The 4,830-nt window shown below is 37.6% G+C and overlaps 1 pseudogene; it reads right to left on the bottom strand.

Annotated features, from left to right (window-relative positions):
- Positions 1 to 1,532: 1,532 nt before the first annotated feature.
- On the bottom strand, positions 1,533 to 3,608 carry LOC107576874 (nuclear factor 7, brain-like; annotated as a pseudogene).
- Between the last annotated feature and the right edge of the window lie 1,222 nt (positions 3,609 to 4,830).

Below are 4,830 nucleotides of genomic sequence, written 5' to 3'. Positions count from 1 at the left end.
AGGGCAAGACAGCAGAGTAATCCAAAACGGGCGTGGTCGATAAGCGGCTAACAATATCTAGAGGGCATGACATGAGGGGTTATCCAATATCACAAGCTAGAGTCCAGGCGAGGTGCAAATACAGTCCGAAACAGCAGGCAAAGGGTTAACTCAAGATAAACAGGCAATAATCAGGTAACACGGGAAAGCTGGCAAGACAAGACTATGACTAGACTATGGAAACTTGAACTAAATACTTAAACAAGGACAGGGAACAGGCTTCGTAAAGTAGCTATCGCTAGGTGAGTGATATGCCCTTACAATAATCGGCCCTGAATTGGTTGTTTGAGAGAGTGTTGTATAGTGAATGTGTGATTGGTTACAGCTGTGTGCAATCAGTGCTGTGTGCAATCAGTGCTGTGTGCAATCAGTGCAATTGGTGATGGGATATGTAGTCCGGGATGACATGCAACAGTTTGTGTAGTGCGAGAGTCAATGTAATGGAAGGGTGACCTCTGGTGGTGATTGAACGGAAGTCCATGGACAGGATTCGTGACAGATTTAATGATCACTTGATGGTACGTTATTGTTGTCATCATTCAGGTTGTGTATTTCAGCTTTAATGTACGTTTTTTTAAACAAAGCAGCTCATATTTGCCATAGCGACAGCTAGAAGCTAGTGGACTGCAGAATGGAGGAAGTGTAGGGCTGCTGCTGCTGCAATGGAACATTCTATTGGCTTTCACTTCTTGTCAGTATAAGTTCTTTGTGCAATTATTAATATACTGTAATTTCACACAGTGTAGGATTGTGGGATATCAAAAGTAGTAAAGTATACATCCATGCTGGCTTAAAAAAATCGATCAGATGAAGGTGTTTCAGTAGACTGGATGTGACACGATCACTGGACTCTCACTGGACCTCTGCATGCTGTCTGTGGAGGCAGCGTTCTTCTGCTTGATGCAGCCTAACATCTTCCTCTAAACACTCTTAAAAATAAAGGTTCCAAAAGGTTTGTGAAGAATATTTTTCCACTATAAAGATCCTTCTGTGCAATGGAAAGGTTTCTTGGACCTGAAAGGTCCTTTATGGAACCATCAATGCCAACAAACAACCTTTATTTTTAAAAGTGCACTACATGAGCCTGTCCACCAGCAGGAGTTTATAATACACACAGAGAGACTTATCCTGAGGTTCTGGAGCCAACTCTGCTCAGACTTCAACTCCTGTAATTAAACAATTATAATAATCTACCCTAGACATTCAGCTTTACTGGAACATTAGAGGTAGGTGTGTTGGAGCCGGGCTTTTGATCTGATTCTGTTTGGATTCTCTACTCAGTTGTCTCCCCTACCCTGCAATCACATTCATATTTGAGTGTAACACCAATCACAATCAATCAAATCCAAAAATCAATCAAGATCCAGTCAACAACGGATGAATAGAACCAAGACCTGCCCTACATCTTTTCTTCTTTTGATAATACAATACAAAACAATAAGAAATCAGAAATGTCAATTCTGAATATCATGAACGACAGTTTGAGTAGATTTTTTATTGATGAATGAGAACCCTTTTCCTTTGATTACAGTGTTGTTATTGAACCATAAAATGCAAAACAATGAAAACAACACATTCTTGTACCTTAATTTATCTAAAAGCAGAATGAGATTTAACTGTGATTTTCTGTTGTTACAATCAGTTTAACTGGTAAGATCCTCAGAGGGGATGTTTTGCAGTAGTTATATAAGAATGGAAAGACAGTCTCTGTGAAGGTTGTTGTGAATGAGCAGAGACAGATGTTAGTTAGAGGATCAGAGAAGGACACCTTTCCTCTGTCACAGTCCAGCTGAACTCTCACACGCTGCAGCTTCTCTTTAACTGTAACGCGAGTCGGGGGTTGATCTGGGGATTTTGAGCTGTATTTACTGTCTATGTACTGCACACGCCAGACATTAGTGTTAAAGAAAACCTCTCCCTTCCTTTGGTTGGATGCTGTGGTTATTCCAACACTCCAGAGTGTATTGTCTCCAACCTCCACATCCCAGCAGCGTGTTCCTGAGTTAAAGCCCTCAGAACCCAGAACACATAGATACTCATGAAACCTCTCTGGATTATCAGGAAGATTTTGATGTAAATCACTGAACGACACACTGGTCAAATCAGAAGAGAGTGTGAGCCGACAATGTGCTGTGTTTGGATCTAGAGTCAACGGAGCTGCAAAGATAATGAAATCAGATTAGAGGATGAAATATGATGGTATTAGAAATACAAACCTATTTACATAAACATACACCACGAGGAATATACTGTGTATTGTAATCATTATGAGTTTGCTGTTTGATCCGATGATCTTATGAAATACAGTTCAGATTCACTTGAACTCCACAGAATTTCAAGTGATTATTACAATGATTTATTTATTTTTATCATGCATGTTAATCAGTTTGTCTTTGTTTATATCTGCAGTATTTAATCGTTTGTACTGGTGTCAGATTTTCTAGAAACTCACTGTGTTGGAGAGTTTCCTGCATCTTCCTCCAGACTCTGAACCGCAGGTCACTCAAGTAATGTGACACATGAATCAAAGCTCCTTGATTGTGTGTGAAAGAGCTGAGATGTGTCTGTTCATCTCCTCCAGCTTCTCCTTCATCATCTGCTGCTTCTGCTCCTCTTCCTCCCTCAGTGCAGTGATTGTAGCTTCTTCTTCATCTCTGAGAAACTGATGAATCTTCTCAAACTCCTCTTTAATCTGACGCTCTGTGTGCTCAGCTTGAGACTGAAATCACATCACATTCACTTCAGTCAGCTCTGCATTAACACTCACTCCAATAATGTCCATCATAAACTCTGTGAATGTTTGAGTCTTTACTCAATATCCTCACCTTGATGTGTTGAACTGTTTTATTACACTCTGCTTTCATTTCTTCTGCATGTTTGAGCTTGTTTTGTAAAGATATCAGTACTGTATTCAGTTCCTCCTACAAGTTAAGACGAACATCTGTGAAACTGATGTAGCTAAGAGCTATATTTGGATATTTGTATTATTATTTCTATTCATATGCTGTATGGTCATTCTCAGGAAAGAGTCTCATTTGTGGCTAAAACATATATTTTTTAATTATTTAACATGTAAAGGATGAACATTCTAACTGGATTATTGTACACAATCATGTTACTAGCAAATCACTGTCCTTAGCATATGAAATTAAAAACAAAATTGAATTACCTTGTGAGATGAAAGCACTTCACTGATGGGTCTGAATGTATGATTGACGTGTTTCTCTGAGTCTCTGCACACTAAACACACCGGCTGTTTGTCCTCCAGACAGAAGAGTTTGAGTTTCTCTCTGTGTAAACTGCAGATCTCCTCAGATCCTGATGAGCGCCTCTCGTTTCTCTCCTTTATCAGTGAATCACACAAGTTTTTTAACGCTAGAATACTCAGAGGTTCTTGTTTTGAGGATCTTCTTCTGCAGACAGGACACTCCTGAGTTTTCTTGATTCTCCAGAACTGTTGAAGACACTCTTTACAGAAACTGTGACTGCAGGACAGAATAACAGGATCCTTGAAGATTTCACAGCACACGGGACAAGAAAGCTCTTCCACAGACTTGGAATCCATTTCCTCTTCTTCTGCAACGATCTATAATTTACTTTCACTTTCTGAACTTTGGTTTTAAAAAAAAGTAAATAATTACAATTACAATCAAAATCTATTCTGTTCAATACACTTCTCAAAAATCCTCAGTTATAGTGTCCTCTGATCTCCACAACTTTGACTCTTTTCAGCTTTCAGTATGATGTGTAAGGGAGAAATCATAAGACTAGTCACTTCCTGGTAGGGTAAAGGTTGTGAGAGGGTGGAGTTTCTGATGAGCTTTTGGAGCTTCTGAATACAGACTCAATGTCTGAATGTATAGTTTATTTAACTCTATTTGTGCTTCCATTTCCTGGACTCAATGAACTGAAAAAAGGATGTTAAGAAAGTAAAGAAACAATATACTGTAGAAAATAAAATATCTCAGTCATTGTAAGAGAATTAAATCCTATATAATAATTTTTATAAAATATGTATTAATTTGGAGTGAGATTGTGAATGTTTCTTTTTATTATGCCGGTAAAGGGAAATACCCTGTCAGTAGCAGTGCAATAATTAAATAACTACAACAACAAACACTCTAAAAAATCATTCAGTGGAAATGTTACCACAACTTAAATAATGATGGTAGCAAGTTTAAAGCATCAGCCGTCTGTGACCCTCTCTCAATGCAACCACTGTTTATGACATATTTCTTTGTAGTTTGCTTTAGCTTAAAGTTTTTAAATTTTGCTTCAGTCATATCAGATGTGAACAGACATTATTGTCGATTAAATTTGTAAATAAATCCATTCAAATCTGTCATTTTGACTCTTGTGTGCAGAACTGATTCAAATGCAACATTCAGTGGAAATGTTACCACAACTTAAATAATGATGGTAGCAAGTTTAAAGCATCAGCCGTCTGTGACCCTCTCTCAATGCAACCACTGTTTATGACATATTTCTTTGTAGTTTGCTTTAGCTTAAAGTTTTTAAATTTTGCTTCAGTCATATCAGATGTGAACAGACATTATTGTCGATTAAATTTGTAAATAAATCCATTCAAATATGTCATTTTGACTCTTGTGTGCAGAACTGATTCAAATGCAACACTGGCTTTTAAAAACAACAACAACAACAACAGAAACATGGTATTATCATATGTAGTAAATCAGCTCAACGGGGAAATATTTATGACTAATTATAACTGGTTATGATTAAGAATAAATATTTAGATTAGATCTTAGAATTAACTGTAGCAGAATCAAT

Source organism: Sinocyclocheilus grahami, unplaced genomic scaffold (assembly GCF_001515645.1).
Source record: "Sinocyclocheilus grahami isolate Dianchi unplaced genomic scaffold, SAMN03320097.WGS_v1.1 scaffold4523.1, whole genome shotgun sequence".
NCBI lineage: Eukaryota > Metazoa > Chordata > Actinopteri > Cypriniformes > Cyprinidae > Sinocyclocheilus > Sinocyclocheilus grahami.
This window is presented reverse-complemented; position numbering and strand designations above follow the sequence as displayed.